The sequence below is a fragment of the Lissotriton vulgaris genome, chromosome 8 (genome assembly GCF_964263255.1).
Source record: "Lissotriton vulgaris chromosome 8, aLisVul1.2, whole genome shotgun sequence".
Taxonomy (NCBI): domain Eukaryota; kingdom Metazoa; phylum Chordata; class Amphibia; order Caudata; family Salamandridae; genus Lissotriton; species Lissotriton vulgaris.
The window spans coordinates 601,891,210-601,903,685 of record NC_141696.1 but is presented as its reverse complement, the minus strand read 5'-3'; positions in this window follow the sequence as shown (position 1 = coordinate 601,903,685).

The window sequence follows — 12,476 nt, the reverse complement described above, 5'->3', positions numbered from 1 at the left end:
GTTTGCTTCAATATCGAATTTCACAGGAGGGTGAGGAAGCACTCATACAAATTGTACAAGATCTCATTGAGGTTGAAGTTGTTGAGGAAGTTCCATTTAACATTTGTAATAGTCCGATCCTCCGAATTCTGAAGAAAGACACTGATAATAGGATCTACAGATTTATTATTGATTTGCGGGAGGTGAATTAGATAGTGGTACCGCAATATCCAGTGGTTTCTGATATCACGACACTTCTTACTTTAGTTCCACCTACTGCAACTACGTTCTCTGGAATAGACTTGAAGAACGCCTTCTTTTCGATCCCTATTCATCCTGATAGCCGATATTTGTTCGGTTTCACTTTGAATAATCGATCGTATAGATTTTGTAGAGTTCCTCAAGGCTATACGAGTCCTAGTATTTACAGCCAAGCATTGAAAAGACAGCTTGATTCCTTTGTCCTACCCGAAGGTGTGGCACTCATTCAGTATGTTGATGACATTTTGTTAGCAGCCGATACCCCTGAACAATGTGAAACATGTACCCTGTCTTTGCTTTCTTTCCTTGCCTTACATCACCATAAGGTATTTAAAAAGAAACTGCAGTATTGTAGACCAAAGGTAACCTACTTAGGTCACCTTTTGTCTAAGGAGGGGCGTGCACTCACATCAGATCGCATTCAAGCAATTCTAGACACACCAGTACCTTCCACACAGAAAGAGGTTCGAGCATTTTTAGGTCTTACTTCTTTTTGTAGGCAATGGATATTAGGATTTTCACATATTGTTAAACCTTTGTTAGCACTGTTGACAAAAGACACTCCAATACCCCTCCCTTTGACAGATGAATGTTGTAGGAAGGTGGATACCTGACTATGGTTACCCCAGATTTTTTGCCTAATTTTTAGCTGGTTTTCAACTTAGTTGGCCTGGGGCCCTGCTAATCAGGACCCCAGGCTATCTGCTCTCTCTGTAAAATGGACTCCATGTACCTTAGGTACCTCTCCAATTGGATACTGGGTCACCTTATCAGCCCCTGTACAGTGTACTATAGGTACCCAGGGCAGAGGTGTATCCAAGGCCTACCAGGGGCTGCAGAATATCTTTTGCCACCCCTGGCTGGCTATCCAAACTGACACTACTGGCTGAACACTCAGCTGGGGCAAGGTCGTGTAATCACCCCTTGCTTAGATATAGTATACCTATATCAAAACCTATACCTGGACACATATATATCTATAAGTCACTCCTATGGCAGGCCTTAACAATCCTGGAGGCAGAGTGCTTGGTTTTATGTGAGATGGTGCTCTAGCATGAGCTGAGCCTGTTTGCAGCTGTTGGGACCAACTCCCTTAGCTGTTCCGGGATATTGCCATACCATATACTCTTAAGTGCATTATAATCCTCGCGGTTACTTGCTAACTTTGGTTTGGCTTTATCAAAACATGTTGTGTAAGGTGTCATACGCTTTGGAATACTACCCCCTCGCCAGTCCTGGCGATGGGGGTAGCATTCCACCCTTCTAGAGGGAGAAGACATGTTACTTTGCTTAAACGCGGTTAAATCTAACCAAAGCCCCAGCATCACAAAATGGATGCTGCTGCCACAGACACAAGTCTGGCCTCCTGCTGCTGACCAAAACTCCGACAGGGGAGGCCTGGACAAATGGTATCCTGTCACAGGGAGGTGTTACACCACCCCAGACAGGAGATAGTGGATTGTAGCAGGGAGGGTTGAATGAAACTAGACACTGCCTGGGGAGCACAAGGCTTCCCATGCATAGTCCAGTTCAAACCAGTGCTGGGACACTCCAGTCCCAGCTCTGGTGCAAAACTGGACAAAGGGAAAGGGGTGTAACCACCCCCTTCCTGGGTCCTACCCATAGGAGGGACCTAGCAGGTAATCCAGCCCCTTGAATTGGAATAAAGGTAGGAGCTGTGCCCAGGAGCATTAGATTATCCTGAAAGAAACTTTGATACAGAACTCTGGACCCTTCGACATCCCACTCGACGTGGAAGACTGAAGAATCTCCCTTGTGGTCAAGGAGTGACCACCCTGTGCAAACAGGCACCATTCAGCGCCCAACAGTTTGCTTTGTTGCAGTTCCCGCCGAAACTCGAGCAACAGAGATCAACAAGACCCAGCTTCTCTGACTTCTAACAGCCCAATACACAGTCCCAGCGAATCTGAGACCCATGGAGGTGACGTGAAGTGTGGAGCCGGCCATCTTAAAAAAGACTGCGAAGTGCTGACCATGCAGCTTCCGAGGCCCCCTCGTAGCTGTGCATTGGGGTTTGAAAAGCCCCAGCCCGAGCAGCTTGTGCACCGAAGATCTCTCTTCCACACTCATCGGGTGCTGCGTGGGGGCCTTTTACATTTTCCTGCTCGACGCATTGGTCCGGTCGCTTGCCCGTTGGCTTGTGGCCCCAGAACCAACGAACCTTGAAATTTACACTGCTAGTTTGGTTGCTCTAGACTGGCCCTCGCTCCCCTGAAAAGGAGCCACCGCTCTGACCTTGCTGGTCCGAGTAAGAAGCAATCTTTGAATCCTGCGTGGGTTGCATTTGCCAAGGCCTGTTAACTCCGAACCGGAAGCCGACACCGCCGACAGCGAGAGCCCTTGTGGGACAGCTCGTGCTCCACTCCTGGTCATCGTCGATGCCCCAAAGTCCACGTGGCAGCGGAGACAAGCTTCAAGACAACCACCTGATTGCGCCCGACATTGCCTGGTTCCTTCCTGGTTCCATCCTGGTCACTGGCTAGTGACCCAGACTCTGTCCCCTCTGCTTTCAGGTTATCTACATCTTTGATCCACCCTTGGATCCAACCGGACTCTTCTCTCCTGGCCGCCTGCAGCATCTTCATCTCCAGGCTCCATAGATCTCCATGATGAAACCCGACACACTTTGGCACCTATGCACCCGCTTCCTGTGGGTGAGGTAACAAACTAACACCGGTGCTCCTGTAGTGGTTTACACCTCTAGTGTCCTATTTTAAAGTGGTGTAATTCTATTCCAGTCAGAAGACTTACAAAACAGTAACTCGATAACTTTTACGCACCATTGACTTTGCAATGGTGCATGCGTGTGCTTTAGGCACTGCACCCGTGTCCCGTGGGCCTCTCCCGACTTCACCACTGCTAGTCCCGAGTAGGCCCAGCGATTCACAATGCCCTAGGCCTTACCATTGTTCGAGAGGTGGTACTTATACCACTATTTTAGTATATGGTTTGAGTGGCCACCGGGCCTATCCAAAATTGTGCAACTTTTGAATGTTTAACTGTGCTTTTGTTTAAACGCTTGTGCCTCTGCACTCATAAAAAGTACAGAGGATTATTCTAGTAATAAATACATATATTTTTATAATATATAACTTGTGTGGTGTCCTTTCATTTGATATTACAGGATTGCATATAGTAAAACAGCTGGCTTCACATGCCCTCTTGAGTTTAGCCTAAGACTGCTTAGTCCATGCTACTCCTAGGATAGCTTGTCTATAAGGTTGACTTTACAACCACCAACATAAGGGATTGTTTGGACTGATACAGGGTGCCCACGGAACTGTGGACATCATACATAAGGCCAACTTCTCACAAATGTGAGAGTGCTTTTCGACAGTTACAACAAGCTCTTTGTTCAGCACCAGTGTTAGGTTCTCCAGATTATACGAAGCTCTTTACATTGTACGTACACCAGAGGGAAGGATGTGCATTGTCAGTTTTAGTACAGACACATGGTGATAAGCAACGCCCTTGTGCATATTTTTCAGCAGTGCTTGATCCTGTTGCTCGAGCGTTGCCTGGTTGTTTTCGCTCAGTAGCAGGGGAATTGCCTCTGGATACCTGGTGGCATGATCCACTACCACCAGTATAAATCTGTGCCCAGATGCTGTTTGAGGATCCATGGGACCCACAATATCTATTCCAACTCTTTCAAAGGGTACCCCCACCACAGGTAGTGGTATCAGGGGGGGCTTTGTTGTGCCACCTGACTTACCACTGGCTTGGCAAGTGACAAAACTCCTTGACATTTTCTGACATATGAGGCCAGTGAAAGTGAGGGACAAGCCTGTCCCAAGTCTTGTTCTGGCCTAAGTGTCCTGCAAGGGGAATATCATGGGCCAAGGTAAGAAGGAAGCCCCTAAATTGCAAAGGTATGACCAACCTCCTGGTGGCACCAGGCTTGGGGTCTCTAGCCTCTGAATAAAGGAGCCTGTCATCCCAATACACTCTATGGGTACCTTGAGCATTCCCAGCAGCCTCAGCAGCAGCTTGCTGTCTGAGGGGTTCAAGGGAAGGGCAATCTAATAGAGCCTGCCCCAGGTCTGCCCTTGAGGGTCCCCCTGTCCCCAGAAACTCAACCTGATCAGGTTCAAGTTCTGCAGAGACAGTCTCCTCTTGGATCTCAGAATCAGTCTCCTGTGAGAGCTGATCCTCAACCTGGGGCAAGTGGGAAGGCACTGCCTTAACCCTCTTACTCCTTCTCTTGGTTGGTGGTTGGTCTATTGTTTCAAGATCCACCACAGATTCAGGTAGGCACTTCTGGGCCTGGGACCTGGTTCCAGCAAGGACATGTGCTGATATCCCTAGCATTTCTGCATGAGTCCTGTACTCCACTTCTGACCAAACTGAGTTCTCTAGATCATTGCCCAACAGACAGTCTACTGGCAGGTCTGCACTCACAACAACTTTCTTGAGGCCAGTTACCTCTCCCCAGGAGAAGTTAACAACAGCCACACTATGTGTAGTAGTGGCATTGCTTGCATTGGTCACTAGGTAATTCTCACCTAGTACAATTTGCCCAGGGTCCACAAAGTTAGGTGTAACCATAGTGACACTGGCACAAGTGTCCCTGTAGGCCTGAGCCAGTTTCTTATTAATTAAAGGTGTCTGCCTATACTTGCCCAAGTTACTGGGACTCACAGTAGTGGGCATGGATATGTCCACATCATAGAGCAGAACTGCCTGAGAAGGGATTTTGACTAAGCCAGACTCCATCTCAGTACCCAGGGTCAACCCTACTATACCCTTCGGTTGTGTACCACCATTGCTGACTGTACTAGGGGGTGCAGGTGCTTTAGGAGCTGCAGTGGTTGGAACTGGATTTTTCTTGGTGCATTCACTCCCCCAGTGGGAAGTGGACTTACAAGTATTGCACCAAGGTTTCTTTGGGCCATCATTCTTCTTCTTCTTGTTACCATTCTGGGAACCACCCTCCTTATTAGAATTTTGTGGGCCTGAAGAAGACTTCTGGTCTTTTTCTTTATCTTTCTTATCCCCACCCTTCTGGTCTGTTTTCTTCTGGTCACCACCATGGTTCTGGGGTTTCTGCTTAATCCTTGTTCTGACCCATTTGTCTTCCTTCTTTCCCAATTCTTGGGGAGAGGTCAGATCTGAGTGAATAAGGTATTGATGCAACAGCTGGTTCTGACAGTTATTAAGGATCTGCTCTCTCATTATAATATTGTACAATCCTGTATAGTCTGAGACTTTACTTCCCTGCAGCCAGCCCTCCAGAGCCTTAGAGGCACAATCAACAAAATCAGTCCAGTCCTGAGTCTGAGCTTTTTGGGTATCTCTGTTATGTTATGTTATGTTAGGGGGATATTTCTAGAGCGCACTGACACCGTGAGTTTCCTGGCGCTGATTGGGAGATCAGTGAGATAGCAGATAGAAATTAGAAATTAACCGGATTGGGGGAAAAGCCAAGTTTTAAGAGATTTACGAAAGAGAATAAGAGAGTTAGCAGATTTGAGAGACAGGGGAAAGGAATTCCAGAGTGTGGGGGCAAGATGTGAGAAACTCCGACCTCCCATCCTCGCAAGTTTGAAAGAAGGAGTGGCAAGAAGATGAAGATGGGAAGATCTGAGATTGCGAATGGGGCAGTATGGGGTGATGAGGGATTTCAGGAACCTAGGAGAGGGGCCGGTCAGAGATTTAAATACTATGCAGCCGATCTTGAAGGCTGCCCTAAGATTGACCGGGAGCCAGTGCAGTTTGGCAAGAAGAGGCTTGGCCGACTGCCATTTGGGGATCCTGAAGACCAGCCGTGCCGCTTGGTTCTGAGTGATCTGCAGCCTGTGAAGCAGAGTTTTTGGCAGACCATGATATAAAGAGTTGGAAAAGTCCAAGCGGGAAAGGACCAGGGCCATGGTGACTTGAAGCAGAACTTCGGGGGACAGGAGATAAGCAACCTTCCTAATCCTGCGAAGCTGGTACATACAGGAGGAGACCACCGCCCCCACCTGGGCTTTGAGTGAGAGTTCGGAGTCAATAATAACTCCCAAACTCTTTACGGACGCCACAGGGGCGGGAGGGGGGCCAAGCTCTGAGGGCCAAAAGTGGGGACCCCAATGGATGGAGCTCTTGCCAGGAAGAAGGAGCTCCGTCTTCCCAGGATTTAGTTTGAGCTGATTTTGACTCATCCAGAGGAGGATGTGGGACATGACAGCATGAAAGTTAGAGACAGCAGAGGGGGTAGAGAGAGGAAAGATGAGTTGTAGGTCGTCAGCGTAGTTGAAGACGGTGACGTCCCACTGCCTCAGAGAGAGAAGAAGAGGACGAAGATAGAGATTGAAAAGAAGAGGGGACAGAGAAGAGCCTTGAGGGACACCGCAGGTGGAAAGTACTTTGGGTCCACGAAAGGGGCCCAAACTGACCGACTGAGCCCTACCGGACAGGAAAGAGTGGACCCAGGCCAGCGCCGGGCCCTGGAGGCCGGCTTGCTCGACACGGCGAAGGAGGATGTTATGGTCCACCGTGTCGAACGCGGCGGACAGATCTAGTAATACCAGGGCCTGGGGGGTGCCCCTGTCCGCGTTGCCTCTCAGAGTGTCGAGCACGGCCAAGATGACTGCCTCCGTGGAGTGGCCGGGCCTAAAGCCGGCCTGATTGCCCTCCAGGAAGTTCGAGCTTTCGACAAACTGTGAGAGGCAGGCAGTGACATGGGCTTCTAGAATTTTGGAGAAGTAAGGGAGGAGAGAGATGGGTCGGTAATTAGCTGGTACCGAGGGATCGGCCCCAGGCTTCTTCAAAAGGGGCACGAGAACGGCCTCCTTGAAAGAGTCAGGTACCGTACCCGAAGAAAGGGAAGAGTTGAGCAAAGGGAGGATACAGTCAGGGAGGGACAAGCAGATGTTACGTAGCATCGAAGGGGGACAGCAGTCATCCGGAGAGCCAGACTTGACTCGGGTGGCGAGTTTTGCTAGAGTGGCGGAGTCAAGAAGAGGGAAGTTTGAGAGAGAGGAAGTGTTGTGAGGGACGGGAGTGGTGTCAGCGTCAGGGAGGGGGGCAGAGATGGAATCCTTAATAATGGCGATTTTATCCACAAAGAAAGAACTAAGGGTATTACAGGATTCCTGAGTGGGGGCTTGAGTAGGAAGGGTCCTGGTGTCAGTGGTAAGTTCCCCTATAACTCTGAAAATCTCTTTGGATTTAATAGGTGCGGAGAGAATTCTGTCGGTGATGTGTGCAGATTTGGCCGCAATGATTGCTTTCTTGTACTTCTTGCGCGCAATCAAGTAGGTATCTCTGCTCGTGGCGCAGTAATCTCTTCTCCACCTGCGCTCAAGTTGGCGGAGTTCAAGGTGTTGCTGTTTCAGGCTAGAATTATACCACTTGTGAGAGTGACTGTGCCGGGATCGAGGGAGTTTTGTTAAGGGGGCCAGGGCATCAGTGGCTGATAACAGCCAGTGGGAGGTGTCATTGGCCAGCTCGCCGGTGCTGAGGTCAGGCGTGAGGGGGGGACGCGATTTTGAGAGGAGATCGAGAAAGCCCTGAGTGTCTACGGTCTTCCATTTTCGCGCCATACCACCCTCTGAAGGGGGGACCTTAATATGGCCAGTGATGGTGAGAGTGGTCTCGACCAAGAAGTGGTCGGACCAAATGCAGGGAGTAACCACTGGGTGCGAGAGCTTAATCCCGAGGGTCCATATGTGGTCAAGAATGTGACCTCCGGTGTGAGTGGGGGCATCTATGTGTTGTTGCAAATTGAGGGATGATAAGGTCTCGAAAAGCTCAGTGGCCTGAGGGCCAGCATCCTCATGCTGGAACCAGTAATTAAAGTCCCCAAAAATGGCCACACGGGTGGAGGAAGTAGTGAGGTTGGCCAGCTGTTCAGACAGAGAGGAAGGAAAGAGAGGCATGGGGTAGGGAGGGCGATATAGTACCACGAGCGAGATGGCACCCTCGTTTGTGCCCAAGTTGATCACAATATTATCGACTGCTGGGAGGGTAAGCGAGGAGGAGGAAATAAGTTGTAAGTTTTTCCTAATTACTGCTGCCACGCCCCCTCCATGACGACCGTCCGATCTATTGACGTTCAGCATGTAGTAATCAGAGGGCAGTGCCGCTAGAATATCAGGGAGAGAATCCTCCGATAACCATGTCTCCGAGAGTAATAGTATATCGGGGTTCTCGGCAATCAGTAGAAGAAAGACGTCAATTTGATGTCTTACGAGGGAGCGGGTGTTAAGATAAAGTACACGAATGTGTGACTCTGAACAACAACCTGTATTGTTCAGTGGTTAGGCCAAACCCCTCAATAAGAGCACTCTTCAGGACAGAGTAGTTTTTGGCATCCTCGGGTCTAACTGTGAGGAGCCTATTCCTCCCTTTCTCAGAAAAGGAGTACCATAAAATTGCAGCCCACTGATCTTGAGGAACCTGCTGGACCATGCAGCCTCTCTCCAGAGCAGTCATCCATCTGTGGATGTCATCCCCTTCCTTGTAGGGGGGCACAATCTGTGTCAGGTTTCTATTGTCATAGGACCTGTCTTTCTCTCTAGGAATGATGCTGCCACCAGTGGAATCTAATGCACTCAACTTTTGTTCCCTTGCCAAAGCAAGTCTAGCTTGGGCCAAGGCTACCTCTTCCCTCTCTATCTGGAGTTGGACAGCCCTCATTCTGGCCTTATGCTCTCTTCTCTGGGGGGAAGTCATTCCCCTTTGAGATTCCCTTGAGGCACTAGAAATGTGAGAGTCCCTGGAGGGAGATCTCAATCTTCTATTGCCTGGAACAACTCTGCTTTGTACTCTGGGGAGGTGCTGGCCCTCTCCATTTCCAAGTAGGTCCAAGTTGGTTTGGCTAAGCCTCCCCACATGTACCTGGTTACCCCTCTGATCCTGATCTGACTCTTCCTCTTCTGATTCAGGGTCCACCTCCACATCTTCTAAGTCTGGGGGGGTGTTCTCATTCTCTAGGGGGGGTCACTCCATCTCCTGTATCTAAGGGAGCTGCACTCGCCTTATCTAAATCATCCTTTTCCAGGATGGCTATCAGGATGGGAATGGTAGGGTTGTGACCCTTTCTCAGCCCCCTTGAAGTGCACAAGGCACTCAGGTCCTTATGGCGGAGGACCTCATAGCTGGAAGGTGCCTTGGTAAGGTCAACCAACATAGGCTGAGAACCTGAAGTTCCCTCTGTGCCAGCCATGACTGCTAGTGAGGTGTAAGTGGTGCACTTACCTACACTAAGTGTTTTCCTACTGTACCTTGCTAGTGAGTTGTAGGCAGGGTGTGCTAAGCTCTTTGATCTACAACTACTAAGTTCAGTAGAACTTAAATATGCTAAGCTTTGTTTATATGTACCCAAGGTACTTGATGTGATCTTTCAATTTGATAAAAAGATTGCAATGGTAAAACAACAGCAAGCTCAAATCCGCACCGCTGCTCACCAATGTGAGAAGTTGGCCTGATATATGATGTCTCCAATTCTGGGGGCACCTTGTATCAGTCCAAACAATCCCTTATGGTGTCAGGTTGTAAGTCAACCTTATAGACAAGCTATCTTAAGGGTAGCATGCACTAAGCAGCCTTAAAGGCTTAACTCAAGAGGTCGTGTTAAGAAAGCTGTTTTACCAATCACAATCCTGTAATATCAAATGAAAGGACACCACACAAGTTATCTATTATAAAAATATATGTATTTATTACTAGAATAATCCTCTACACTCTTTATGAGTCTAGAAGCACAAGCGTTTAAACAAAAGCACAGTTAAACATATAGAAGTTGCACAATTATGGATGAGGCCCAGGGGCCACTCAAACCATATATCAAAAAAGTGGTATAAGTATCACTAATCGAACAGTGGTCAGGCCTAGGGCCTGGGGAATCGCTGTGAGCAGTCGGGACTAGCAATGCTGAAGTCGGGAAAAGCCAGCGGGATTCGGGTGCCGCGCTTAAAGCACACACATGCACCAATGCAAAGTCAATGGTGCGTAACAGTTATAAAGTTACTGAAAAAGGAGACTTCCACTTAACCTAGAAGGACGAAACTTTAGACACATATACTAGAGGTGTGTACCAGTACAGGAGCACTGGCGTTGCTGAGTTAGCTCACCCACAGGAAGCGGGTGCACGGGTACAAAGTAGTGTCGGGTTTCGTCACGCAGGTTGCTGGTGCCTGAGGATGAAGATGCTGCAGGCGTCGCGAAGAGAAGTGTCCGGTGTGATCCAAGGGTGGATCGAAGATGTAGATGATCTGAAAACAGAGGGGACAGAGCCAGGGTCACTCAGCAGTGACCAGGGTGGAACCAGGAAGGAACCAGGCAATGTCGGGCGCAATCAGGTTGATGTCGTGAAGCTTGTCTCCACTGCCACGTGGACTCTGGGGCACCGAGGATATCCAGGAGTGGATCACGAGCTGTCCCACAAAGGCTCTCGCTGTTGGCGGTGTCGGCTTCCGGATTGGAGCAAACAACCCTTGGCAAGTGCAACCCACGCAGGATTCGAAGATCGCTTAATACTCGGACCAGGAGGGTCAGAGAGGGTGCTCCTTTTCAGGGGAGCGAGGGCAAGTCTGGAGCAACCAGACTCACAAGTTAGATTTCAAAGTTCGTCGGTACTGGGGCCGCTAGCCAACAGGTAAGCGACCGGACCAACACGTTGAGCCAAAAGATGCAGAAGGGCCTCACGCAGCACTCGGTGAGTGTAGAGGGGTGAGCTTCGGTGCAAGAGTGGCTCAAGGCTGGGGCTTCTCAAACCCTAATGCACAGCTTCGAGGGGGCCTTGGATGTTGCACGGTCAGCGTCTCATGGTTTTTCCAAGATGGCCGGCCCCGTGCTTCAGGTTGCTTCCACGGGTCTAAGCTCTGCAGGGACTGAGGATCGGGCTGTTAGAAGGCAGTCACGCTGGGTCTTGTCGATCTCTGTCGCTCAAGTTCTGGCGGGAACTGCAACAAAGCAAACGTCGAGGTGCTGGATGGTGCCTGTTTGCACAGGGTGGTCACTCCTTGACCACAAGGGAGATTTTTCAGTCTTCCACGTTGAGTGGGATGTCGAAGGGTCCAGAGTTTCATTTCATAAGTTTCAGTCAGGATAATCTGAGTGCGTTGGCACTGCTCCCATTCTTATACCAATTTTGGGGGCCTGATTACCTGCTAGGTCCCTCCTATGGGTGGGACCCAGGAAGGGGGTGGTTACACCCCTTTCCCTTTGTCCAGGGTTGCGCTGGGACTGGGGCTGGTGTGCCCCAAACCTGTTTGACCGGATTATGCAAGGGGAAGCCTTGTGCGCCCCAGGCACTGTCTAGTTTCTTTCAGCCCTCCCTGCCCCAATACACTATCTCCTGTCTGGGGTGGTGTAGCACCTCCCCGCGACAGGAAACCCTTTGTCCAGGCCTCCTCTGCCAAGTTTCGGTCAGCAGCAGGAGGTCAGACTTGTGTCGGTGGCAGCAGCATCCATTTTGTGATGCTGAGGCTCTGGTTAGGATTAACCGCGTTTTAGTAAAGTAACATGTCTTCTCCCTCTAGAAGGGTGGGATGCTATCCCCGTCGACAGGACTGTCGAGGGGACAGTATTCCGAATCGTATGACACCTTACACAACATGTTTTGATAAAGCCAAACTAAAGTTAGCACATAACCGCGATGGATTATAATGCACTTGAGTATATGGTATGGCATTATCCCGGAACAGCTAAGGGAGTTGTTCCCGACAGCTGCAGACAGGCTCAGCTCATGCTCGAGCACCATCTCACGTAAAACCAAGCACTCTGCCTCCAGGATTGATAAGGCCTGCCATAGGAGTGACTTATAGGTTTATATGTGTCCAGATATAGGTTTAGATATAAGTATACTATATCTAAGCAAGGGGTGATTACACCAACTTGCCCCAGCTGAGTGATCAGCCAGTTGTGTCAGTTTAAGAACCAGCCAGGGGTGGCAAAAGCTATGCTGCAGCACCTGGTAGGCCTTGGATGCACCTATGCCCCTGGCACCTATGGTGCACTGTATTGGGGCTGACAAGGTGTCCAGTACCAATTTGGTTATGTACCTATAGTACATGTCTGTGAATTTAGAGAGAGAACAGCAGGCTGTGGGTCTGATTAGCAGGCCCACAACCACATTAAGTCGAAAACCAGTGAAGCAAAAAGCGAAAATTGGGGTGACCATAGGATAGCAGACCCTACTCTTCTACAGGCTCTGTTTAAAATGCTAGCTTTTCCGCGCTTTCTATATGCCCTGCAAAACTGTCCCTTCTTGATCCCAGACTCTTATT